Here is a 27,567-nt window from a genome sequence, read left to right on the forward strand (position 1 = left end):
TTGTCAGGTTCAGAGTAAAGGTATAAACGGAGGGTGATTTCTACAATAAAGTGATCTCCCTCAGATGCACAAGGGCATCTGTGTCTCTTTATTCCCCATTGCTACACCTTAGTATTGTGTGAAAGAGTGAATGGGAAATGAGGAGAGTGGGAAGTGAATGTTTATGTCCTGTGTCTTGTGTGGCTGATAGGTATAGCTGCTGAGTGAATGAGATGTACTGCAGCACAAAACAAACAAGGAGCTTCGAGCCGAGCTTCCTCTTTTCGGGTGACCGAGACAGCCAGAAAAAGCAAAGTGTTTGTTTTGCATATGAATAAAAATTTTAATAAAGATTTTGTGTTGTCTGTAAGAATGTAATTCTGTGTTTCAGTTGTGGACTGGGATGTGATCTTTGGGTAGGGTGTAAGTGTAAAATCTGTCATGAGAGGTGGCATTGCACAGGCACACTGAAGAGTGCCTTGTGCCGGGAGTGGGAAAGAGTGGAACTCTGAGCCAGGAATTGGGCATTAAATTTTTAAAAATTTCTGTAGGAAATAGTGTGTGGGAAAGCTGCATTTAATTTCCATGAGCCTGAACAGTACCTGAGAAAGACTGGGAAAATAGACGTGAAAGACGTAGAGTCAGATTTGTTTTGAAGTTAAGAAAGAAGGAAAAAAAAGGTGTGGGGACAGTGCCGGGATAAGCTGAGAAAATGGGACACAAAGCAAGCAAGGAGAAAATTCCCAGGGGAAAGGGGAGCCGGGAAACATTAATGGATACACCTTCAAACAGCCTCCTAGGCATAAAATTGGCACAGTGAGTACATAATCCTGAAACAAAGAATGCAAATAAAATCAAAATTATTGATTACTATATGATGAAATAGACTCATCAGGAGACAAGATCTGATCATTTGTCATTGATCTGATCTGGCCAAAATAGAGTTCCTTTGAGGGGTGGATATGCCAAACTTTGAATATTCATGTGAATGCCAAAGAACCAGTCAGTCAGGAAAAAACTGATTCTGCTGCCAGTTGGAAGGGTGAGGCTTCCCTGAGGTAGGTAAACACATTTAAGTTAAAAGAAACTGAAAATTGGGACCTTAGAGTATCTGCCCCCTCCATATCTACCAGCATCCGATGCATCCCCTGCAGCCCTTGATGGACCCAGCCAGAATTCCTGGGGCAGAGCAGTCCAGCGAGAGGAATGGAAAAATGAGAACCAAGCAGTGGCACTAAACCCCCTCCTAGAAGTGCCACTGGGAGTGGCACACGGAGAATTGGGTTGAATAGGGAAGTCAGGGGCTCTGTCTCCTGGGGTCAAAATATCAACAAGAGCCCTTGATAAATTTCAAATTAGGCCCTCAGGAGGAAGAATTTGAATTTTTAGTAGACACAGGGGCTAAGAGGACATGTTTATAGAATTCCAAGAGGATGCAAAAAAAAGCCAAAATACAGTTCAAGTAGTAGGGGCAAAGGGAGAAGGATATGAAGCACCTGTTACAAAAAATGCAATATTTGAAGGAACAAACAAATTAGGAATGAGGGATGTTTTATTCGTATGGGGGGAAGGATATAATCTGATGGGAAGGGATTTGCAAGTGCAGTTAGGTATCGGAGTGCTTCCAGAGGAAGAGAATGGCAGTCCAACTCTGTGGGGGCCCAGGGGGATAGAGCCAGCCAGGCCCCAGGAGAGCCCAACGTGGGCCAGGGGCTTGGGAGGACCGAGGGGGAAGTGGCTGGAGGCGTTCTGGGGGCTGTTGTGAAGCAGGCAGGCAGCAAAGGGGGGGATCCTGGTGTGTTACTCCAGGAATTACCCCAGGATTTGGGGCAATTTTAATGAAAATTCTCAGAAAACTCCCCAAATGTGTCTAAAATCCCACACAGGGAGGGGAGACAAGTGACACCAGCAATGTCCCTGATGATGTCACCTCCCTGATGACATCACAGTGCTGTCATCACTGTTCCCGCAGCAGCTTTTGGATGTCCTCAATGGCTTTTTGGCACCACTCATCCACTGCACGGCCACCAAGGCCACCGGGGCCACTGGGGGGACTCAGAAGGAGCCTGCAGATGTCCCCAGGTGTTCTCAGCAGGTGATGCGTGGCCAGGCGGCTGCTGGCCTCCCACAGCCACTTGGCCTTGGCCACTGCAGCAACCAAGGCCTCGGGGACATCAGGGGATGTCTGATTTGTCCCCTTCAGGGCCAGCCTTGATGTCCCCAGGCCAGTGCCGCAGCTCCCGGGGAAACACGGTGGCTTCGTCACAGGCAGCCACCAAGCGCTCCAGCAGCCCCAGGGCCGCCTCCGCCCTCTGTCCCTCCTGGTGGCCACCTTTGCCTGGCTGCTGGCCGCCATGGCCTCTCCCACGGCCTTGGTGGCTGCCTCTTTCTCCACGGAGGAGGCTGCAACCCAGGACTCAAGCGCAGCCACCGCTGAGGTCACCTCCTCCTTGGCCAGGGCCACCGACGGCTGCTGGGCCGTGGCCACCAGGTTGTGCAGAGACTTCCCCCAGCGGGCGGCCTTGTCCGGCAGGTTCCAGGCATGGGTGGTGGCAACAGTAGCAACGGTGGCTGCAGTGATGGCAGCAGTGGTGGCCGTATCCCTGCAGGTGTCACAGAGCTCGGTGGCCTCCCTGGCCAGCCAGTCCCAGCTGTTCTCGAGCAGCTCCAACGACTCCCACCAGCCCACCAGGCGCTGCCCGCGGCTCTCACATCGGCCCAGGTGCTCCCAGGGTGGTGCCAGGGCCTGGCCCAGGGAGGGGACACTGGAGTGGCACAGTGAGGTGACAGCACAGTAGTTCAGGACCTTATGGAGGTACCAGGTAAATCTCCTCAGTTTTGTGTGCAGGGACTTTGGGGACATGTGCCCCCTCACGTCCTTGTGTGGCCTGGTCACGGTGGCTGCCACCTTCCCCAGGGTGGCCACCACGGTCACCACAGCCTCCAGCCACTGGGAAGGGAACAGGAGAGGTGTCAGGGACCTGGTGGCACTTGTGGCCTCCTGGGGTGGCCCCTTTGTCCCCTCCCTGTAGGCGTCTGCTGTCCCCTCTGTCCCTTTGTCAGCCCCTAATGCCATCTGCCACTCCCCTGCCACCCCCCGCTTTCTGCCCCACTGCCACCCTCGGTCCCCTCCACCCTTCTGTCACTTCCCCCCTTCCTGCCACGCCCTCCCATCCCCTTTGAGACCCCCTGTCCCCTCCCACCACCCTCTGTGTCCCCTCCATTCCTCTGTGTCCCCTCTGTCACCCCCATATCCCCCATGTCCTCCCTGTCCCCGCTGTCCCCTCTGTCCCCAGTGTCACCAGTTGTGTCCCGGTGTCACCAGTTCCACCCCACTGCCACCAGCCCAGAGTCTCCAGTTCCTTCCTTGTGTCTCCATCCCAGTGTCCCCTGTCCTGTGCCACCAGTCCCCTCACAGTGCCCATAGTTCCATCCCAGTGCCATCAGCCCAGTGCCACCAGTGTTGCCCTGGTGTCACCAGCCCAGTGTCCCCAATTCCATCCCAGTGCCACCAGTTCTATCCCACTGTCACCACCCCAGTGTCCCCAGGGCTGTCCCAGTGCCACCACCTCTGTGTCATCATTCCAGTGCCACCAACCCGGTGTCCCCAGCTTCATTCCAGTGTCACCAACACAGTGCCATCACTGTCACCAGTGTTCTGGGGGGGTTGGGAGATCCCAGGTGGAGCTTGGGGGCTCCTTTGGGGGGATTCTGGAAGGGTTTTGGGGGATCCCAGGTGGAGTTTGGGGGCTCTCGGGGGAGTTTGAGGGAATCCCAGATAAAGTTTGGAGGGTCCTGGGGGGGTTGGGGGGATCCTGGAAGGTTTGGAGGTCCCAGGAGAGGTTTTGGGGGTCCCAGGTGAGGTTTGCAGGGAATTGGGTAATCCCAGTTGAGAATTCCCAAGGATTTGGGGTTTCCCAGGTGAGAATACGGGCCAGGGTTCAGGGGGGCCAAGGGGCTCGGGCCTGGGAGCATTTTGGGGGCTTCAATCAATGGGGAGGGCCTGGGGGGTGCCGAGGGGGGTGCCGAGGGGGAGGCGTGGTGAGTGTGTGGGGGGCTCTCATGGATTTGATGCCTCAGGTTTTGGCTTTTCTGTTTTTCAGATTCTGTGCTGCTTTACTCTCTGGGTCTGGGCTTCATATTAAGGGATCCTGAGCTCTGTTCACAGAGCAGGGAGACAAAACAATTCCTGCCCTAGCTGGGTACCCAAGGACAAATAATCCAAACTTCAGGCCCAAGAGCATAAACAACGGGCACTGAAGAGATCGAAACAAGAAGGATGGGATTTCATCATCTAAAGACATAATTGGACAATTAACTCCAATATGCAAATGGAGCAGAACTTATAAAAGTGACAGACCTCGTGACCGGCCGTCCATTTTGTGGCCATTTTGGTTCATCTTGGGCGTAGCCCTGGCTGGGCTCTTGTTCTGCCCAAGGTGTATCCATGGAGGCCTTTTAACAAATGCCTGCTTTATTGTGTAACCGTGTCTGGCCTCTGTTCTAGGTCAGCCTTGTGAAGGCCTCAGTTTGTGGCGAGCACGAAGGGAGCCGAGGCATCTGGGCAGGGCTGGAGCAGAGGCAGAGGAAGGTGCAGCTGCTGCCCCCAGCCCGCGGCACTGGCGGGGCCCAGGTGCGGGGCAGAGGGTGCGGGAGGCCGAGAAGCTCGGGAGGAGCGAGAGAGGCGTGAGCGGCTGCAGGGGCGCTGTGTTTATCGGGTGAGCGCGGTGGGAAGGGGCGTTTTGTGCTCGGGAGCGCAGCGGGTGCGGGGCTCGCTGTGCCCCGGGCCGGGGAGGGCGGGCGCTGTGAGCAGCGGGGTTGGATTGCGGGGCTGGGCTTGGCCTGGGGCCGGCAGTGCTGGCGCAGGGATCGTTTCCGCACCGCCGCTCCGGAGCGCCGCGATCGGAATCTCGCTCTTTCTCTCTCTCGCTGGTTCTTTTAATTTCTACTCTGAACTGTTAAAATTCCGTGTGTATATTCTGCTGCGAGTGCTCTAGTGGTAATATCCCGAGAGACAGTCCCCTGAGATTAGCACTGAGAAACTGGGGCACAGTGACCCACGCTGCAGCACTTGGTGGGGGCTGTGCCGCATGGGATGGACTCAGCTTGGAGAAGTTCCTGGAGAAGTCTCCGGTGGGAGAGAGCCCAGGGTGCAGCAGGGGAACGACTCCTGTCCCTGAGCAGAGGGAGAAGCCCCGGGGCATGAACTGAGCGCGGCCCCATTCCCTGTCTGCGGCACTGCCGGGGTAGGAGGTGCAGCTGGAAGGAGGGAGGCGTGGGGGAAAGCTGCATTTAAAGGTCTTGACTTATTTCTCATTATCCTGCTCTGAGTTTTTGGGGTTTTCTGTCAGAAATCTCTCCCCTCCCCCACTCATTCACAGGGGTTTGGGGCGGTTTTCCCTTTTTGGGGGAAATCAAAGCGATGCACTGATGCTCCTAATTAGGGGTAGGAGAAGCGAGGCTCCAGGGCTTCCCGCTGAGCCGGAGCCACCGAAGCCGCAGTGCCGGGAAAGCCGTGGCGGGAGGTGCGGAGAAGTTTGTTTGTGTTTTCAGCTCAATCCCGCCCGGGCCCGTTCCAGGGCTGTTCCTGAGCTCCGGCTCTGCCCTCACGCAGGCCGGGGGGCCCTGAGAGCGCAGGGCGGGGCTGTGCCGTGTGCAGAGCCCACCCCTGTCTGGGATTGGGCGATGGTGCCGTCAGTCGTGGTTGTGGCGCGCTGATTGGTGGGAGCGGGGCGGAGCAGGGCCCCGGTGGCGGGCTGAGGGCGGCCGTGGCTGGGCAGCGGCGCCATTGTCGGAGCGTGTGTGCGGTTCCGTGAGCGGCGGCAGCGGCCGGAGCGCGGTGAGGCGGCGGCGGAGCTCGGAGGCGGCCGCAGCGCAGGTGGGAGCCGCGCTGGGTTGCGCGGGGGCTCGGGGCTGGCTGCGGGCCTCGGGGGCGGCAGGGGGCTCGGGCGGGTTCGTTGTGCCGTGTCCGGCCCGTGTTGCCGCTGGCGTGAGGGCGCTGCGGGAGCGGCTGCCCGCGGTCTCCTTGCGGCCGCTGCCTCGGCAGGAGCCGCTGCCGGAGCCGCGCTGGCTTGGCCCGGTTGCTGTGGCTGGGACAGAGGGGGCTGCCCCGTGCCCGGGGCTGTGCGGGGAAATTGCCGTGGCCGGAGGTTTCTGTGCGCAGAGGAGACAGAGGAGTCCTGTAAAAGTGACTTTATTGCTGAGCAGAGGGAGAGGCCATGGGGCATTTCTCGTGCGCTCTCTGCCATTGCTGTAGTTCGCAGCCTCCTTTTTATCCTCATTTTCCCGGCCTCGCCTCCCTCTCCCTTTACCCACTGGCTGAAGTGCTTGGAAGGTTCAGACCTCCCGATCCGGCAACTGCATGTCCTCGTAATGTGCATCCCCACTTTTGCATAACGGCCGATATTGATGGGTGTGTTAAGTCTTTTTTCTTTTGGAACTTGAAAAATTAAGCGGGACTTTCTGTAAGCAGCAATCCATGTTAATTAGTAACATTTATTGGAGCTGGTGGTTTCGCCCGTTACTTCCTTATCTGCAAGCCCCTAACCCTTTGCTCAGCTGCTGAATGAGCTGCACTCTCAAGGTGTGGAGCATGGTAAAAAGATGAGAGTTGCTGTAGCACATCAGAGGAGAAACAGCGTTCGTTTAACCCATGGTTAGCCAGGGAGCCACAAAACCGTGTCTCATTCCCATCCCTTTCGCATTTGGACCAATACATGAGCTGCTTTCTTATTTCCTTTGTTATCTGTTTTTCACCACTTTTCCTTTGTTGTCTTTTTGCCAACAGCAGTTTGAGTCATTTAATTTTCCACCAACTCCTCCTTTTTCTACTAACAGATGACCTGATCCCATCCCATGGTGAAGTGTTGTGTTTCTCATTTCAGTGGATTGGTCGGCAGCAAGGTCAGGAGCTGGAGCTGTCTGGTTGGTTATTATTGCGAGGACAGCTTGTAATCTAATGATGCCATTGAAATGAGAAATGGGTTCTGTGGCTCCTGATATGAATTGGTTCGGGTTCCCAGGGGCTGGTCCATGGTGTTGTAGGATTTGTTCTGGTGGCCGTTCATCTTTTCCCCATTTTTGGGTGCTCTCTCCAGCCAGGGCTGCATCAATTGACTGCTTTTCTCTAATTAAATCATCACATACTTGGATTCCCAACTGATTTCGCTGAAGTTTTGGTGACAAAAAATCCCCGTGCTCTAATATACCCTATATAACACAGACAGTGCCAGCACATGTTGGAGTGGGCAGAGGGATGATTCCCTTCCCATTTATTTATAGTGAAGTTTTCCCAACGTTCTCCATTTGCTGTTTCCCTTTGCAGCTTCACCCGTTTCTGTTGCAGGGTCAGATATCCTCCCCCTGGGCTCTGCCTTGAGCTGTGCAAATTCCATCAGTGCAAGCAGGCAGAGCTTGGGGTGAGGGGCAGAGGGAATCAGCCCAATTCCTGCCCCAGGCAAGAGACCCAGGTGCATTGTCCACACTTTGCCCAGCAGTGTTCATTTGCATTTCTAAAGCTCCTCTGCGGGCTGCCTGGAATGGAGCTTCTCTTCCTGCTGCTGAACAATGTTGATGTTTTGTTGCTGGTCGTTGTCTCTGTGGGGATCTTTTGGGCTATTCCTAGTCTGTTCAGGTGTTAAACTCATCTCCATTGAGCAGTGTAACACCCCTTAAAAAAAAAAACTTTAAAATTCATTTCCCCAAGGCAAAGAAAACCAAGCCTGAGTAGTGAAATAACGTTTAAAAGAACCGAAATCGGTACATTTACAGCAGTGCAATGGCAGGCAGCCCAGAGTGTGGGTGTCTGTGAGCCCCAGAGTGGAATTGTGCCGTGGTGTTCCCCAGCAGCTGTGGCAGTGCAGGCCCAGCCAGCGCTGAAGCTGCAGCAGTGGCAGCAAGGCTTGGCCCCAGTGGCTGGAGAAGGCAGAGGAGGGTGGCCAGGATTGCAGAGGATTCCAGGCGAGGATCTGTGGGCAGGCGCAGGGGCTTGGCCCGCTGTGGAGCCCTGGCTGCTGCTGCGTTGCCTTCAGGGCAGGCTCAGGGGCGGCCTCCCATCCTCCTGCTGCAGGTGGGAAGTGCAAATCTCCGGGGCTTCAGAGCCCTTGAGGCCAGGCTGAGGGGTCCCCCCGTGTTGAGCTGTGCTGGCGGCTGTTTGTGGCCTCAGGGACACTTGGCATGGGCCCCTTGGCCACCAGTGGTGCTGCTTTGCACTCCTTAGGCAGGAGCCGATGTCCTGGCTGGGTGTTGGCAGCAGCAAAGTGCCAGGGTGGGCTCAGTGACAGCCCAGCTTGCTGTGGGAGAATATGCCTTGATATCTGCTCCAGTGGTTGCTGAAGCAGTGAGAATTGCTTTTGCCCCCCTGTTAGGTGCCATGGTGTCAGCAGAAGATATTGAAGCCTTCCTGCTCAGGGCATTTCAGTGCCAGGCTCTCACAAGCACCCACAGCTGCCCGGGTTGAGCTGAGCATGGGGCGGTGACCTGCTCTGTGTCTGATTCCCCTTCCTTAATAACAGCCTGTCTTGTAGCTCTTTTCCCTTCTGCTGCCCTTGCAGAGCCATCCACAAACACATTTTCTCCCTCAGGCCAGGGAATGTCCCATCAATCTGTCCCAGCCTGGGTCTGGAGCTCTGTCCCTTGAGTGCAGTCCTGGGTTCCTTGCCAGCCCCTCTCCAGGCTGTTCAAACAGGAGGCTGGGTTAAAGCCTTGCCCTGTCCTCAGTTCTAAATCCTCCTGTGCCATTGAACAAGTTTCATACTGTAATAACCGAGCCCTGCTCATCCATTTAGAGGCTGTTTTGGTTGTCAAACCTTTAACTTGATGCCAGACTTTAACTATATGAGATCCTCCTGTTGTCGTCAGTTTTGAGGCCTCAGTTCCCAGGCCTCAGTTCCCATGAAAGCTCTGGCTGCACAATTCTGCAGACAATGAGGCCACTCTCTGGCCACTAGATTAAACATTTCAGCACAAGAATTCCTTAGGGAAGACCCTGTTAAAAATCCACCTGTAATTGAAATTCTTTTTCCCTGTCTGGAAGGCCCAGGGCAGCAGCCTCAGTTAATCTTCATTTTAACACTTGAAAATTCTGTGTTTCCTCCTCCTGTCTATCCATCCAGTTTGTTGACTGGCAGGATAGGAGTGTTGTAGGGAGACATCCTTGGCTCCAAAAGCCCTGCCTTTAACAGGGACTCAGTACCAGGCTGTGAGCCCTGCCATCCCTCTCTTGGAACAGGGTATTGCTTGTCCTGGTTGCTTTAAAGAAATTTGTAGAGGCTCCATATCTAATTTTCCCTCTTTCCCTGGGGCTGCCCACACTTTGGGGTTCACTTCAGCATAGGCCTTGTCAGATTTTGGCACAAAGGTAGAACAGAACTTGCCTCTGTATCCCCTTTTACAGTATTAAAATCCAGCTCTCAAATTCCTTCCTAGTTAATTGCAATCACAGGAGGAAGAAAAATTCATTTATTTCTGACCTATCACCCACAGCTTCTAATAGTGGTTGAACAAATCATACCTGGTCATCTTTCCCACTCATTCCCTTAAAAATCGAAATATTCCTTCACTATTTTCCCCTTTACGTCTAAGATTCAGAGTGGATTGAGAGGCCCCTGTGTCCATCAGGAAATGCCTCCTCTCAATGCAGACCCACCCTGAATGTTCTCAAGGGCTGCAGTGTGGAGGGTCCTTGGTGTGATGGGAGCTGTGACAGCCCTGCCAATCCATGTCCATCAAGGGGTGGACTTGCTGGTCCTGAGGGTGCTGCTGTCTGTGCTTGCAGTGTCCTTGTGCCCTGCAGCTGGAGCCCTGGTTCCTTGCCAGGGGCTGTTTGGGTGGGCTCTCCCCTGCCGAGGAGGGCAATGCCTCTGCCGGGTGCTTGTGGCCGAGCCGTGCCCTGGGTGCTGGGGCCCCCTTGGGCCCTGGGGTTGATCCCTCAGGGGCTGTAGGAACTGTGCCCTGGCCTTTGCCTTCAGCTTGGCCTTTTGCTGCTCCCTTCTTGCATTCACCTGCTGTGCCTTTGTGCTCAAGTGCTGCAGGGCCTTCTTGTGCCCCTCCTGCAGCCCCCTCAGTGCCTGTGGGTGCTTGTCTTGCTTTACAAGAGAGGTGTCTGCTCAGGAAGGCAGAAAAGGCCTCTCTTGGAATGGAGAATGCAAACCCCCCTCCCTCTTAATTTTTAGACTAGTGAAATGAAGGAGCTCTCAGGCAAAGATATGGGAATAGGAATACCAGTTCTTTACTAGTGTGTATAATAAAGCAAACAAACACCAACAGCTGCAGCACTGACAGCAAACAGAGCCCGGACCCAGTCCCGGCCTTTGGGCTGCGGCGCTTTCCCCTTGGGTGCAGTTCCGGGCATGGCCGGCAGGGGCGCTGGCGGCTCCCGCGGGGCGGGGTGGCGCATCCCTCCCATGGGAACCTCTCTGAACAGAAATAGAGCAATCCCTTCATCTAACTCTTTCACTTTTTTACCTTCTATAGCCTTTCTCCCGTGTTTTGAGAAAGGATTTGGAGAGGGCTGCCTTTTAACTGAGCTCCTAGTGTTTTGATAAGGTGCTTCCTCGAGAGTGAGAGAGTTTCCCTGAACAGCCGGAGCTGTGGTTACCAAGGGGACGTAACTCAGAGCAGGACGGGGTCAGGGGAGGATATCCCGGCCAGGCTCGGTGGGAGTGTGGGCAGGGTCTGCTGCCGGAATCGGCAGAGGGGGATCTTCCCGTGGAGCCCGAGGCGGAGCGTGGGTAGCCCCCACATGGCTGATGGCGGCTGATCCGGCAGCTGCCGGCAGAGCAAAGGCAGGTGGGAGAGCCCGGCAGCAGCGGCGGTGCCCAGCGCAGGTGGCACGGGCAGGGCAGCCGGGGATGGGATGGCTGGGACCCCCCCTGGGTGCGGTGGGCGCGGTGACCTCGGAGCAGGCGGCAGGACAGAGCAACCCCCATCCTCCCCAGCATGGCCGGCAGAACGGCCGCGGGCCAGGCAGTGGGAGCAGGGCACACAAATTGAGCAACAGCGCCGGGGCAGGTGGAGCTGCCCTGGGCAGTGAGGCCGCACCTGGGATGGAAACCGGGGCAGGCGGAGCTGAGGCGGGCAGCGAGCCGGGACCCGGGACAGGCGCCTCGGCCGCGAACGGAGGGGGCAAGACCTGCAGAGGATCCCACTCTCTCTCTGATTTTTCCTCTTGTTCTCTTCCCTTTCATTTCCCCTTTTTCTTTTCTTGTTTTTTTCTCGGGGCTTTCTGATACTTTAAAGATTTTTATTCTCCTAAAATCTCCTGTCTAACGTATGGCATTCTCTTTCTTCTAAACTACATGGGTTTTTTTTTACAAATAGATCCAGAACCTAACAAATCTCGACTTCTGCTTGGATACTTTGAAATGGCCAACGGGCTAACTCACGACCTCCTAATGTTGTTTTTCTCATCACCTTTTTATTTATCCTTTGGCAAATTAAGGATATATCCTAAATCCATAAATTCCAGTGCACCCATAGTTCCTTAAAAAATGATCACACAAAGCTTGAGTACCCCAGTGGGTTTTCTGATGCCTGTCTTCTAATATTTTCCTACTAAGCACGTTTTATTAAGTAATTGTCTTCCATCAAGAAGTTTCCATTTCCCTGATTTATCTTGCTCACTTCCAGTCTTGTTTAATTCTTTTTTCTCGGCATCCCTAAACTTGGGAATTTCCAGTTTTTCCTCGTTTGGAGTTAATATTAACATAACTCTTCCAACTCCATTTTCTGCTGCATTCTTAGCTTGGTGTTCTGCCAAATTATTTCCTCTTCTTCCTGGGGTCTTTCCCTTTTGGAGTTCCTTAACATGTACTATAGCTATCTCTTTTAGGTGATTGTAATGCCTCTAAAACCTCTAAAATAAGTTCCTCATGTACTAGTCCTTTTCTTCTTGAATTAAGTAATCTTTTTCCTTTCCAAATTTTTTACTGGTATGTACTACTCTAAAGGCATACCTTGTATCAGTATATATAGTTCCTGTATTTGTGTTAAATATTCTAGTGCTCTTTTTAAAGTCTATAATTCACAAGTTTGAGCTTACTAGTTTAAGGGGAATTTCCCTTTTTCCATAGTTTGCATGTTTTTCCCATCGACTACTGCATACCCTATATTTTCTCTTTTTGCAAGGAGTTGTATCTTTTTTTTTTTTCTTTTTTTCCCTGTATCCAACTTACTGGTTTTCTGTCTCATGGTTCAAGATCTTATCTATTCATCTTCTGCCTCTGTTTTTCACTTTCACTAACAACCTAAATACAACTTTTCTTTCAGCTACACCCACAAAAATAAAAAACTTTTTTCTCATACTACTTTCAGTACAATACACTTCCCTTCAAGGAAATATAGTGAAGCTTAAAATACACAATCTACATTACCTATACTTTCATTCATCTACATTCACTCACTTTTATTTCTCACTCACTTCCACACATTCTTTCCCACCCTCAGGACACAGAGTGGATCCCTGTTGACAGAGAATCGCGGGTCCCTATGGCCCCCCCTCACCTTGGGGTGGCCTCTGGGTCTCAGTATCTCCGGGCCTCCTGGGGGGGCCCTGACTCTGCTGCCTCCGGTGCCGTTCACCTGTGAGGCTGATTTGTGTGTCACTCACACTCTTTAGCCACGGCCCCCTCACACGCCCAGGAGAACAATGGCTTATTTGTGGGTCACGCACACCTCTTTCCACAGCCCCCCTTCCCACCCACCAGGGGAGGGCGGATTTTGTGTGTGACTCACTCTCACACACAACAAGACAACAATAAGGTACCTTTTGTTATAAATGATCAAATCGAGAGCCAAACTTATAAGAAAATTTAGCAAAGATTTATTAATTTGTCTGTGTGAATGAAGTTCGGTTGTCAAAACCAGCACAGCCAAGGGTCAGCGTCGAGCCCGGGTTCAGTGCTGGGTGAACACGGATCTGAGCTCCGAATGTCAGAGTCTCCCCCTGTTCACAAATGCTGCCTGACGCAGTGAGTTCTTTTACAGTTTATTCTGCTCCAGGCAGAGATGACCGAATGTTCTTTGTGTCTCTTCCCATGCATAAACTTGGCTTTACATGTGCAGAGGTGGACAAAGACTCAGTCCAGGTGTCTGATGTTGTCAGTAGACTCCGGGGAAGTCAGCATTCACATGCATCAGGGTGGGGCTCTGGATCATCTGGGTAGCTGTATAATCGTCGAGGCGATAATCACTCTTGGCTGGATCTGGTGACCCGGGGAAGCCAGCGATTATCGCCCTGGAAGCTTCTATTCTTTCATGAAAAACCCCGATGTTTATCTCAACCAAGTCCAGGAACTAGATATATATGAATAAGAAACTACTCCCTGCCAGGATGGTCAAAAGACATAATGTGGATTTTACAATATTTTATACATTAATAGCATGAATTATCTCTACCATATACTACACTTTCACATCACCTATTACAAGTTTAGGTGTTTCTGGCCAGTCCCCGTGCTCTTGGATATCCCTCAACCCAGCTGTGCTGTCCAACCCCAGATGCTCTTGAGCATATCCTCAATCCGGCAGAATTTTGCTCAACTGTGGATGCTCTTGGAATGTTAATTCCTCAACCCAGCGGGTTTTAATTCTGGATGCTCTTGGGCACTCTTATCCCTCAACCCAGCAGGTTTTTAGGAGCCCCTTTTGTCCCGTTTCCTAGTGGATTTGGCTCGGAAACTCGTCTGCTCCCTTCCTCCGAGGGGTCCAGCTCCTCTCTGGGACCCAGTCCCAGTTACCCCGGGGGATTCTCTCACTCCTGTTAACATTCACTTTGTCTCTTTCCTGGCCACTTACCGCGGAAAGTCGGAAACGCAGCGTGGGAGACTCCAGCACTCACTTGGCAGGTCTGGGACAACCAGCCCTTGTCTCATTCACACACATTGATCCCCCTGTACCTGCCCACCTGAGAAATACTTACCAATCCCTTTTCCTTCCCGGGTTCTTCATGCACATTACTACTCTTAGGGGGCCAATTACCGCGGTTATAGGGAGCCTTTTTCCCTTCTCTTTGTTTTATTGTCTCCTTTTGTCCACCATAACCTGCGTCTGTCGGTCACCCCAGGGGGAACAGAGCGAGGCTTCCAATGGGGCAGGGCGCGCCTTCCCCACTCTGACTCTCCTAAAGCACCGGCAGCGAGGTGTTAGTAACCATCCTCTGCTACCAAATTGTGAAAAACGCCAGTCACTTGCTTTTAAAATTTTAAAAGTTTAATAGTAATAGAATGGTTATGAAAAATAGTAATACAATTAGAGTAATCACAGTTTGGAGAAATCGAATTAGGACAATATGAGACAACAAATACAAAGAGTTACGGATGTCCCGGTACCCTTTTCTGGGCAGCACAAGCCTGAAAAAGGACACCCGTTATCACAGGATTAACCCTTAAAAACAATAGCCTGTTGCATATTCATACACTTCATACATGATGCATAAATTCCGTTCAAACACAGGATTCTGTCTGGTCAGTGCCAGCTTCTTCCTCTGAATCGTAACAGCGACTTCGAGGTGGGAAGAAGTTAATTTCTTCTGATAAGAGGGCAATAAATTCTTTTTCCTTGAAAGATTTAGGTGTCCTGTGGCTGCTGTCTCGCTGCAAGTCCTTTCTTTAAAAAAAGCCCCTTACCATGCATATTTTCTATTTTAACATTTTTTTAATAACCTAAAACCATATTTAACTCACTACTTAAGAGAATTAATACAGCAGTACATTCTAACAGAGGACGTATAATATTTATTTGAGTATTTGCGAAAACCCAATCACAAAACACGCATTTTTCACAAGTATATTCCCACTTACTTCCAGTCTCTCCCAGTTTGGTCCCAGCTGCTGCCAGCATGGTTCCAGTTGCTTCCTAGAGCAACTCAGTGAGTCCCAGTATGATGCCATTTGCTCCCAGTTGCTCCCAGTCAGGCCCAGTATGGGGGATGATGTGCAGGGAGTGCTCACTGTGACACTCAGTTCCTCCCAGTATTAGTCCAGTCCCTCCCAGTATGATCCAAATATGAGCCCAGTGTGCTCCCAGTCTCTGCCAGAATAAACCAGTTTTGCTCTGCATGGTTCCAGTTCCTCTCTTTCACCCTCACTTTCCTTCCAGTCACTCCCAGTACCTCCCAGGGTACCCCAGTTCCCTCTACAATCTTTCCTGTTCCTTCCAGTATGATCCCATTTGCTCCCAAGCACTCCCAGTCAGCCTCAGAGTAGTGGCACTCAATGTCAGTATGATCCCAGTCACCACCAGTATGATCCCAGTTCATCCCAGTACAAGCCCAGCAGTTTCCAGTCACCGCCAGCATGCACCTGTTCCTCCCAGTTCCTCCCACCATGATCCCAGTTACTCACAGCTGCTCCCAGTCATCCTCAGCATATTCCCAGTCACTCCCACTATATCCCATTTGCTCCTAACATGGTCTCGGTTGCCTCCTGCAGGCTCCTGCTCACTCCCAGTATGATCCCAGTGTCCATCAGTGCGATCACAGTCTGCCCTGGCGTGGCAATATGATCCCAGTACGGTGTCAGTACAAAGCCAGTACAGTCCCAGTATGATCCCAGTATGGTATCTGTACAAGCCCAGTACAGTCCCAGTCACTCCCAGTATGATCCCAGTCCAGCCCAGTCCCTGGCAGTGCTGCCACTGCTGGGATCCCCCAGCCCTGTGCGCGTTCCCCCCAGGCAGATGTGCCGAGAGGAGCCCCAAGGGCTGGCAGTGGCCAGGCAGGGTCCCCAGCAAGGCCCAGTTTGGATGTGCAGCCCCCAGTTTGCCCAGTTTGCCTCTCCTTTGGCCCGGGCCGGGTTCCCCCCGCCCGCAGTGGCTGGGAGCAGCCGAGAGCCCCGCTCTGCCCATCCCGACCTGTCCCGGCTCCATCCCCGCTCCTGCCGTGGAATGGGGCACTGAGGGTGTGGCTGCTGCTGGGGGAGGAGGAGGAGGAGGGAGGGAAGGGCAGGGATGAAGGGGGAGGAGGAGGTGGGGTTAGGGAGGAGGAGCAGGGGGAGGAGGAACGGAAGAGGAGGGATGAAGGTGGAGAGAGAGCAGTGATGGAAGGAGGTGCGGATAACACAGAGGGGGAGGAGGATGGGGGATGGAAGGGGAGGACTGGGAGGAAGAGGAAGAGGAGGGACAAAGGCGGATCAAGGCTGAGCTGAGGGAACCACGCTGTCGATCGCTGCCTGAATTCGCAGCCCCCAGCTGTGGGATCATCACCCCCCCATCGCACTGGTGAGCAAGGAGGGGGAGCTCGACCCAGATATCCCGCAGGGACCCTGGGTTGGGGTTTTTGGGGGGATGTTTGGAGAATGAAGAAGTCCAAGGCTGAGCGGAAAAGGCCCCTTGGGGGGACATCGGGGGTGGCAGTGGCGGCTGCCGGCAGAGGCAGCCTGGAGGAGCAGAGCCCTGTGTCCCCCAGGAGCCCAAAGTGGGGAGCCCAGAGAGGGGGGAGCGGCGCCATTGGCGGGAGCCTCAAGAGCCTGGAGAGGGGCAGGGGGGACTCCTTGGAGCCGCTGCAGCCCAGAGCAGAGAATGAGGGGAGAAGGGAGCCCGGGAGCCCAAACAGCCCCGGCATCCTGAAATGGGGAGAGTCAAGCAGTGGGAGCTTTTGGCATTGCTGGGACTGCCAGCAGCCTGGGCAGGGTGGGCACCTGGCACAAGGGGGACCCCCAATCCAAGCGTGACCCTCAGCCGCTGGGACAGGGGGGAACCCCTGAACACCAGAGGGGAGGGACCAGGGATGGGGAACTCCTGGGAGGCTTTTTCAGGGCTGAATCTTGGTGTTTGGGAGGTTTTTCTGGAGCCCAGGTGGCTGGTGAGTTGCAGAAATGGACTCGGGCAGAGTGACCTTCAAACTGAATGTGCGTTGGGGAAGATGAAACAGGAAAACTTTATAAATATGATTGTCTGGCAAAAGACTTGAGAATATAGAAAGTGTAAGGAAGACTGAAATGAAAGCAAGCTTTGAGATACTCAGTTAGTGAACAACTGGAAAACAATGATGTGGCCCAACTGAAGGTAATCCCCTTTTGATGAAACAATTCCCTCTGTTTGCAGGCAGATCCAGACCCTAGTAGCTCAGCAGAAGGGGTCCAAAGAGGAGTTTTTAGGGTGTAAAATGTAACACAGTATGGTGATATAATGATTCTTAATCGCTGTATGTAAATGCTGTAGGATTTGTATCTCGTACTAGATTGGTTGGTGAGAAATAGAATATTCAACACAGAAGAAAATTTATTGTGTTGTAATGGGAACGTTACTCTCTTATGCTCTTGCCTGTCTCACTCTTTTACCCTCTCATCCTCTGTACCCCTCTCTTCTCTCAGCCCTGCTCCGAGCTGTGCCTGGCAGCTCCAAGCAGGGCCCTGCACCCAGGCCCTTTGCAATAAACCGCAAGTTCCATGACCTGGCTGCAGAGATCTGTCATCTCCATCTGTCCCAACCGTCCTACCCCCTGACACTCCTACAAATGCACTCATCCCTTGTTTTCCCCAAACCAGGATTTCCCATTGCCAACCCCAGGGAGGCTGCGAAGAAGAGGAAGATGCCCGGGGACACTGAGGCAGGTGAGGAGGAAGTCAGTGCCCCTTTCCCCTCTGTGCTGCTCCATCTCCCAGCCCAGCACGGCCCCGGCTGCAGCTCAGGCCTGGGGGATCTCCTTGCCCTTGCCTGTTGCACGGAGGCAAATCCCATCCTGTCCTTGTCCTTCCTCCCCCAGAGCAGGAGCTGAGCATGGAGAGCAGGGAGGACAAATGCCCGCGGCAGAACCTGGTGGCAGAGGCCGTTTTGAGCGGCTCCATGGCGCAGGAAGCCAACGGGGAGGAAAAGCCCCGGAGATGCCGCACGAGGAGGGGCTGCAAACGCAGCCGGCGGGGATCTGAGGGGGAAAGAGCCAGCCTGGGCCGGGAAAGCAGCCGGAGATGGAGCCAGAGCTGGGAGCTGGTGCTCCATGAGCAGCTCCATGATGGGGAGAAGCCCCACACGTGCGAGGAGTGTGGGAAGAGCTTCAGGTGGAACTCCGAATTGATCAAGCACCAGAGGATCCACACTGGGGAGAAGCCCTACGAGTGTGGGGAGTGTGGGAAGAGCTTCACAGAGAGCTCCAGCCTGATCAAGCACCAGAGGACCCACACTGGAGAAAGGCCGTACAAGTGCTCCGAGTGTGGGATGTGCTTCAGCCAGAGCCCCAACCTGATCAGGCACCAGAGGACCCACACTGGGGAGCGGCCCTACGAGTGTTCCAAGTGTGGGAAGAGGTTTAAGACCAGCTCTGATCTCCTCCAGCACTATCGGATTCACAGAGAGGAGAGGCCCTTCCAATGCCCCGACTGTGGGAAGGGATTCAAGCAGAACTGCCACCTCATCAGACACCGGCGCATCCACACAGGGGAGAGGCCCTACGAGTGTCCCCAGTGTGGGAAGAGCTTCTCCGACAGCTCTGACTTGACCCAACACCAACGGAGGCACCACTAAGGGAAGCCCTGCGAGTGCCCTGAGTGCGGGCAGAGCTTCGTGCGCTGCTCCAGCTCCATCCCCCACGGGAGGAGGCACTTTGGGCACAGTCCTGGTCACTCCCATTCCCTGTGATCCATGTTGGGAACACACCTGGCTGCTTCTACTTTTAATTTCACCTTAATTTTCCTCTACTTCACCTTCATCCTTTAAAAACACCCAAAACTGGGTTAAATGAAGGAAATTGATTGAATATATCTGAATTTCCATAATTTCTCAGTTGTTTTAGAGGGAATTTAGGATTTGGGGACACGTTCTGTGTGGACTGCTGCTGTTGCTAAGAGGCAGGAATTTGATGTCACCCTTCTTGTGTTGCTAGGAACTCTTCCCCTGACCCAAACCCCAACTCCACTCTTGGGATACCCGATAAAACCTCCACGGGCCTTCCTGTGCCCTGTCTTTGGGGGGTAAGAAATGGATTCCCAAAGGATCAGCCCTTTTCCCACTGGCTTCCAAAGGATCAGCATCATTTTTCACTGAATTCCTCGAGGATCAAGCTTTTCCCACTGGATTCACAGAGGATCATCTCTTTTCCACTGAATTCCCAGGGGATCAACCTTTTTCACTGGATTCCCAGAGGATTCTGACTCTGTCACTGTTGTTTTTTTGTTTGTACTACTGCATTTGTATTTTTAGTTTTTCCTAATAAAGAACTGTTATTTCTACTCCCATATCTTTTCCTGACAGCTCCTTAATTGCAAATTACTATTATTCTTATTCTTATTATTATTATTATCAGTAGTAGTAGTAGTAGTAGTAGTAATCAAAGGATGGGCCATATAAAATAGTTCATGAAATATGTAAATGAGTTTATGGTTATGCATGAGGGTCTATGAATATGCAACAGGCTGATGTAATCAAGCCAGAATAATTGAGGGGTGTCCCCAAAAATAACTGGGGAGTCTTGGTGGCCATAACAACCTTTGCTCCTTGGTCCTTGTCTCCCATGACAACAGCCTGTTGCATATTCATAGACTCTTTGCATGTCCTTAAACTCATTTACATATCCTAGGAACAAAATTGGCTTCATCCTGTTTGGGGTCCCACCCCCATCCCAGCTCAATTTAGGGTGTCCCATCCCTCTCCCAGCTGAGTTTTGGGATCCCACCCCCTCCCAGCTTAATTTGGCGGCCTCATTCCCCTCCCACCTCAATTTGGGGTTCCCATCTCCTTCCCCGCTCAATTTTGGGGTCCGACCCTCTTTTCCCCACTCTCCCTCCCCTTTCTGGTTGTTCCTCTAGTCCACTCCCCGTTGTTTGGTTTTGGGGGCTCCTGCTCTGTTTTCGGGTGATCCCATTTTGGATTAATTTGGGGTCCCCAGCCCATCCCCAGGGTCACCTTCCCCCCCTCCCCAAATCCGCTCCTGGCATCTGATGAGTCATCAGTGAGACACGCTCTGATTGGCTGCAAATTACCCTGCACGGTCTCTGAGTATTTACCGCAGTGAGAGGCCTTGGTCTGTGCCTGGCAAGTGATGAGTCAGAGTCGGGCCGGGCGCTGATTGGCTGAAAATCGCTGAGCGGGGCCAGTGCTCTGAGTTTGTGCCCAGCAACTGGATCATCATCAGTGCTGCGTGTTCTGATTGGTTGGGATCTGTTTTGGGGTGGGGACGGGAAGAAGTGGGTTTTATTTGGGTTTAATTAGGGTTGGTTTGGGGTTTATCTGGGGTTATTTATGGACTAATTGGAATTTATCTTGGCTTTTACTTGGTTTCTGTTTATTTGGGGTTATTTGGAAATATTTGGGTTTATTTGGAAGTATTTGGGTTTGTTTGGGTTTACTTGGGTTTTTTTGGAATTACTTGGGGTTAATGTTGGTGTATATGGGGTTTTTTTAGGAGTACTTGAAATCATTTGGGGGATTTTGAGTTTAATTTGGGTTTTTTTGTTTGTTTTTTTGGGGTTTTTTGGGATTTGTTTGGGGTTATTTGGGGCATTTTCTGGTATTGTTTAGGGTTTTTTGGAGGTTCTTTGGGGTTTATTTCGAGTGTTTTGGGGTTATATAGGTTATTTGAGGTCATGTGTAGTCAAAAAATCCGGGAATGTTTCTCCTGCAAAACACGGGAATTTTTCCTTAAAAATCCGAGCGTTTTTCCCCAAAAAACCGGGAATGTCCCTTTAAAATCTGTGACTTTTCCCAGTCAATAGTGACGTGCCCCACCCCAAACCATCCAATCACCGCAGGTCTCCCCTCAGCTACTCCCGCCTTCCTTGCCTCTATCCAACCAATCACCGCGCGCCTCCCCTCGGCAAAGCCCGCCTCCCCCACCCCATCCTGTCAATCACCACACCCTCTACGAAACCAACCAATCACCGGGCGTCTCCCCTCAGTAACTCCCGCCCTCCCCGCGCGTACCAGCCAATCAGAGCCGAGCCCGAAGCACCGCCCCCTAACCCTGGGGCCGGTCATGGAGCGGGCGCCCCCTCCCCCCCCCGCCCCCCGAGACCCCCTCAGGGACCCCCGGGAGCCGCCCCGGGCTCGGGCGGGTCCTGCGGGAGACGCTGGAGAGAGCGGGGGAGACGCTGGGAGAGGACGGGGGGCTCCGGGAGCTGCTGAGGAGGCGCAGGGACAGGTGAGGGGTCCTGGAGGAGTCGTGAGGGGAATTTGGGGAGGGGTCTTGAGGATGTTTGGGGGGGATTTGGGGAGGGTGTGGGGGGAACGTGATGGGGTTTTAGCAGGGTCTGGGGGTGCTGGGGGGCTTTGGGGGGGAATTTAGGGAGGGGTCTTCGGGGGGTGTCACGATCCGTTCTCATGGACGGGTTTCGTGATGGTTCGTGGATTTGATCTCAGGGTGCAAAAAGAACCGACCCAGTACAAGGGGGTTTGCAATGATAATCGAAACAAATGCACCTTTATTGAATGACCACAGCAAAATGTGATAGAGCAATTAAGGGAGAGAAAAAGAGAGAGGAAGAGAGAGACAAAAGGGAGAGAGAGAGAAAGAGAGAGGGGATAGAGCTACCAAACGTAGAGACAAAGTCCTTTGGTCCAGTCCAGTCGAGGATCCGCCTGTTACGTTGGGGAGATCTCGAAGTCTCGCTAACTCAGAGGTTTTTATTATGATAACTCTATTGGAAATTGTGAGGGAGGGGAAACAGATGCAGTAAGTAATAGATGTAACAGGTAGTCCATGCTCTCAGCAGTAACCGAGAGCCATTGTCTTCTTGGTCCAGCGGTCACAACCTGCAGGCAAACATCTCGCTTTGGTCAGCTTGCCTCCCCCACACACCTGCCCCAGGCTGGGGGTTTCAGTCCCAGTCCTTGGAAGGAGCAGAGGGGCCTTTTCACATGGGGGTTCCATGTCTCAGTCCTTGATGGAGAGGCTCCTTCCATCTCAGTCTGTCTGTCACGGTGGTTGTGAAACAGGTGAGGGTCTTCTGTGGGGGGACCACCTGAAACTCAGGAGAAGTCCAGCCAGGCTGAGAGGTGGGACAGCTCCCAAGGCTGTTGTTGCACAAAGGGCACAGTGTCCCCTTCTTAGCATACAGCAAACAACAGCTGTGAAAACAATGGCTTAGCACTGAGTTCTGGTCTCGGGGCCTTGTGGCATGTGACTTTCTCCTACAGAGAAGGCAAGGAGGGTCTTCTCTTCACTGGTCCGCAATGACGATCCGGAGGCAGAGGAGGGAAAATTAGGACAAACTCTCACAATCCTCCACCCTTTGTCGCCCTCCCTTTTTCCAGATCCGTCCCCATTGCCCCCCGGGCCCAACTGGGAAGCTTTATTGGGAGCACTGGGAGCAGGCACTGGGCGGGGACAGAGCGCCAGCGGGGCTGGGGGGACACGGGACCCCACCAAAATCAGCGGAGTGGGGACGGAGCGGGGGGTCCCGGCCGGGCCCGAGCCCACGGGGAGGGGCTGCGGCCGCCGCCAGCTCAGGAGCTCTGTGGGCAGAGAAAAGGGGGTGACACCGGGCTGGGGGCCCCGGCGGGAGCGCACACGCTCCGCCACGGCGGGGACGCCACCCCCGGCACCCGCCCTGACCTTCTTGAGCAGGGAGAAGCCGAGCCCCAGCGCCAGGAAGACGAAGCCCAAGACGAAGCCCCCGATGCCCGTCAGCATCTTGCTGCGGGCGGCGTCCGGCGGCATCTCTGGGGGGTCCGCAGGGCTCAGCACCCCCAAAACCTCTCACCGACACCCCGAGCCCCTCCCAGCGCCCTCCCTGTGGCCCCCAGCACAGCCAGGACCCCCTGAAACCTCCCCCCGATCCCTTTTTGTCCTGGCCAGGAGCCACCAAAGCCCCTCCCGTCCCTCTCAGCATCCCACAGCCCCCTCCCAGGTGCCCCCAGCGCCCCAGGACCCCCAAAGCCTCTCGCAGTCCCTTGGCAGCCCCAGCAGGACTCAGCCAGAGCCCTCCCAGGCTGTGCCCAGCACAACCGAGCTCATGGCGAGCCCCGCTTTGCCATCGCCGATCCCCTTCCAGCCCCTCGGGGCTCACTGCGATCCCTCCCAGTCACACCCAGCACCCCCCCAAGCCCATCCCACCCTCCCCAGCATCCCCCAAACCCCTTCCCAGCCCTTGCCCAGCCCCCAGCCCCTCTCCCAGTTGCAGCCCGGCTCTCTCCAGCTCCCTCCGAGTGGCTCCCAGCACAGCCCAGTGGCTCTGCCAGCGCCCCCAGGGGCTCCCCCGTACCCCAGTGCCGCCTCAGCGGCTGCTCCAGGCTGACGTGCTCCACCTGGCAGCTGTAGCTCAGCCCGCGCCGGGGCGGCGTTTCCAGCAGCACCAGCAGCTGGTGGGTCCAGTCCCCGTTGGGGACCACGTCGGTGGCCACCACGTGCTCCGATAGCTCCTGCTGGCCCTGGAACCACCTCACCTGGATGGCAGCAGGGTAGAAATCCATCACGGAGCAGAGCAGGCGGCCGGGGCCGGGCTGGGAGCTCGAGGGGGGAACCAGCGAGATGGACACGCTGGGGGGCACTGGGAAAGACAGAGAGAGAGAGAGAGCGGGGACACACTGGGATCAGCTGGGGGGCACTGGGAGAGAGAGGGGAGGGCTGGGATGGGCTGGAAGGGAACTGGGAATAGAGTGGGAGGGACTCGGAATGGACTGGGAGGGACAGGGGGCGACTGGAAGGAACTGGGAATAGACTGGGAATTGACTTGGGGAGCATGGATGAGACTGGGAAGGACTGGGAGGGGCTGTGGTGGCACTGGGAGGAACTGGGAATGAAGGGCGCGGCACTGAGCGGCCGCGTCCAGCGCGGGGCACTCGGCGCTGGGGATCTACCAAGGAACAGATGAGTCATCAGCGGTGCGCGATCTCATTGGCTGGGAAGCGTCAGCTTAATGCGTCGCTGAAATGGACGCGGGAGGGAGTACTGGGAGGCACTGGGAGGGAATGGGGGAACAGGAGGCCCCGGGGATGGGCACAAGGAGGGCTGAGAGCTCTGGGGCGATTCTTGGGGAGGTTTTGAGAGGCTCCAGGGTCATTGGGAGGGCAGGGCCCGAGGGGACACGCTCTGCCCCGCGCTCACCTCGGCGCTCCACAGTGATCGGGGCAGCAATCTCGTAGTTGTGCCGGCACCTGTCCACGTGAGCCCGCATGAACTCCATTATAGCCGGGTCGCTGTTCTACTTCTTGACATTCTTCTCCCCTAAGGGGGTGAACCCCACAAAGTGCCCAACGTCGCTGTCGAACGTCAGGAACTGCTCCCGGTTGTAGATGAACCTCAGCACCAACCTCACCTTCTCAGTGCCCTTAATGAAGAGACAATCGGCCTTATGCATCTACTGGAACATCCCTGTGAGTGCAGCACACAGCTCAGGGATGTGCCCCCCTCAGCACCCCCCAGCAGCACCCCCAGAGCTCCGGGAGCCACCCCGGATCCCCACTCCGCACCCCCTGTGCCCCACGGCCGCCACGGGACGCTCCTGCCCCCCCTGCCGCTTCCTCTTTGCAGCCCTTCCCCCATTTCCCCTTTCACAGCCGCTCCCCTCCGACATGCAGCCACTCCCAAATCACTTTTATGGCCCCATTTCCCCACAAATCCCCCAATCTCCGGCCTCCTCGGGGTCAGTTTGGGGTCATCCCGTCCCCTTTTCCCCCCTTCCCCACCCTCTCCCACCTCCCCCTCCCCACCCCTCCCCCCACCCCGCTCTCCCTTTGGGGGTCCCCTCCTCCTCGCCCTCCATTCCGGCCTCCCCACTTCGCCCCCTTTTTCCCCCTTCTCCCCCCCTGTTCCAGCGCCTCCCGCCCCCCGCTCACCCGAGAGCTCCGCGCCCGCAGCCGGGGGGGCTCCCAGCACCACCAGTGCCACCAGCAGGGCCCCAGCTGCCGCCCCTCGCCCCATGGCCGGGGCCGGGCAGGGAGCAGCAGCACCAAAGCAGCCGCGCTGCGCTGGGAGCGCCAGTCCGGAGCAGGGCGGGCTCGGCAGCGCCGCGCGCTCTCATTGGCTGCCGCCGCTTCTGGGCAGCGACCGGCCACGGGCTCTGCCCTACAACCGATGAGGCAATCCAACGCACCGACCGCTCATTGGCTGCACCGCCTCCTGCCTGCGCTGCCATTGGCTGAGGCCTTTCCGGGACGCTGCAGCCCCGGGCTGGGGGTTTTTTGGCCGGGGGAACCTTGGGGCGCTGGGCAGGTGGGGGTCGGGATGGGGAGACGCGGGCTGTGCTGGACCAGCCAATCAGAGCCGCTCATTTCACATTTAACCCCCATTTTTTGGGTTACTGAGCTCGTTCAGGATTTACTGGTCGGATCCCTTGGTCCCGCTGTCCTGGTTTGAAAAGGAAGTGAGTTTTTTAGGATGCTGTGGTCAAACCAATCTGTGCTCAGATTTGAATACTGGCCCCTGGTGTGGCCCCATAGGACATGGATTCACCTCTGAGCACACAGGGGGTTAAAAGCGGAGAACTCCTAGGGGAAGCTCTCTTGGTTCCGGTGGGTGGAAGGTTCAGAGCTGCCCTGCCCGGCTGCGGGCTGGGTGTGGGAGGGGAAGCCATGCGGCCGGGTGAGGGGAGCCGGGCCTTGGACAGAGAAGGGAGCTGAATGGCCCTGCAGGAGGAAGGGTGGTTTAGCAGTGCCAAGTATCTCCTTCAATCTGCCATCAGGGACCTGGCCAGGTGAGTTTTGTTTCCAGGGAAATGGGCTGGCATTGCTGTTCAGGGGCCTGTGTCCCGGAGTGGTCAGCTGGCTGCTGAAATCCCACATTGCGCAGGATGCCTCCCAGATTAAAGCTGGCAGGGTTGGTTTGACAGTGCCAAGTAGCTCCTGCAATCTGCCATCAGGAACCTGGCCTGATGAGTTTTGTGGGCAAGGAACAATGGTGGCGTTGGTGTTCGGGTGCCTGTGGTGCTGAGTGCCCGGCCGTCTGCTGGGGTTCTGAAATCCACGTCGCCCCTGCCCCGTCCCTCACTTCCCCCACTGCCCACCGGTGACTCCCTGCGGCAGCACGTGGGATCCTGGACACGGCTCTGGGAGACACAGACATTGCTGAGGGGCAGAGATGGGGGGGCTTGACAGCTGGACAGCTGACCCTGAGGGTTGGGGTGCAAAGGACACGGGGTACCAGGCAGCGTTAGGGCACAGGTGCCACCTTCACGGTGGGACAGCCCCAGAGCCCTCCCAGCAGGTGCAGGCAGTTACCCCGATTGGAAGGTAGAGATGAGGTTTGGAGGCCACAGAGTTACAGGTAAGAGTTGAACAGACGTTTAGGGGTTTTATTAGGTTTTTTTGCAGGGATTTTTAAGGATATTTTAGGGGGTTTTTTTGCAGGAGTTTTTTAGGAATTCTCTGGGAATGTTTAGGAACCTTTAAGGCTTTTTCAGGGCTTTTAAAAAAACATTTTAGGGTGTTTTAAGGGATGTCTTACCACTAATTGGAATTGTTAGGGGTGTTTGCAGATATTTTGGGGGCTTTTTAAGGACTACTTAAAAGGTTTTAGGGCTTCGTGAAGAGTATGAGGGTAAATGGAGAACTTTTTTTAAGACTAGGGTATTTCTAGGGGTTTTGGGGGAATTTTACAGGCTTTTTTAGGGTCTTACAGGGCATTTTCAAGATTTTAGGGGTATTCTCAGAGCTCTTTAAAAAATCTCTAAGTAGTCCCAAAAGGTTCTTTGGAGATTTTTAGAGGTGTTTTAGGGGCTTTTTAAAAGTAGGGTGTTTTTAGTGTATTCTGAGGATATTTTTTGTTTTTGTGGGGTGTTTAGGACACTTTGAAAACTATGCCTTTTTTAGGGATTTGAGAGGGTTTTTTAGGGTCCTTTCAGGGCATGACAGAGGCTGAGGGGCAGCTTGAGGGGTACTGTGGGGGCTGGAGGGTGGCAGAGGCTGGGAGCTGAGGGAGGAGCAGGGAGAGGGGACAGTGGGTGACATCCAGAGATGCTGAGGGTGGCAGGGGCAGATGGAGGGTGACACTGAGAAGCTGGGGGCTGAGAGGCAAAGGAGAGGGATTAAGGGTGACACACAGGAGCTGAGGGGCAGCTGAGAGGGGCCTTGAGGGGCATAGGGGGGCTTGAGGGTGACAGACAGAGCCTGAGGGGTTGAGGGAGGGCTTGAGGGGTCAAGGGAGAAGGCTTGAGGGCTGCACAGTGCACTGGAGATCAGGGCTACAGGGAACAGCTTAGGAGGCAAGTTAGGGTACAGGTGCACCAGCCCTCAGCCCAGCCCTCACCTCAGCCTAAGCAGCCCTCCTAACAACAGCACAGCCTTTTCCCCCCAACAGCAGCACAACACAGCAACCCTGACAGCGAGACCAGAGCGGAACCCTCCCGGTGGGACAGGACAGCAACCCTCACACCAGGACAACGACAGAACTCTCAGAGGACAAGATCCACGGCAAAAAGGTAGGCAAGGCATCTGAGGGTTAGAGAGATAGGTGGGGTGTCACAGACATCTTTTCATAAAAATCCTTTCTTTAGGATTTTTCTCCCTTCTGAGAAGCTGTGGCCTCAGCAACAAAGTGTAAACAATGGTTATCTGCTGCTGGGGAATGCAACAGGTGCATCCGTGATTGGTCTCCTGTGGATGTTTGGATTTACTGACCATTCCTGGCAGAGCTGCTCTCGCTTTCTGCCGGGGCACAGACCTTTGTTATTCATTCTTTTCTATTCTTAGCTTAGCTAGCCTTCTGAGAACTTTTCCTTCTATTAT

General features: G+C 54.5%; 1 pseudogene; it reads right to left on the reverse strand.

Moving 5' to 3' along the window:
- Positions 1-1,936: 1,936 nt before the first annotated feature.
- On the reverse strand, positions 1,937-24,766 carry LOC128945573 (SLA class II histocompatibility antigen, DQ haplotype C beta chain-like; annotated as a pseudogene).
- Between the last annotated feature and the right edge of the window lie 2,801 nt (positions 24,767-27,567).

This window comes from Melozone crissalis, unplaced genomic scaffold (assembly GCF_028551555.1).
Source record: "Melozone crissalis strain CALT ecotype California unplaced genomic scaffold, PUWL_Pcris_2 ptg000066l_1, whole genome shotgun sequence".
Taxonomy (NCBI): Eukaryota; Metazoa; Chordata; class Aves; order Passeriformes; family Passerellidae; genus Melozone; species Melozone crissalis.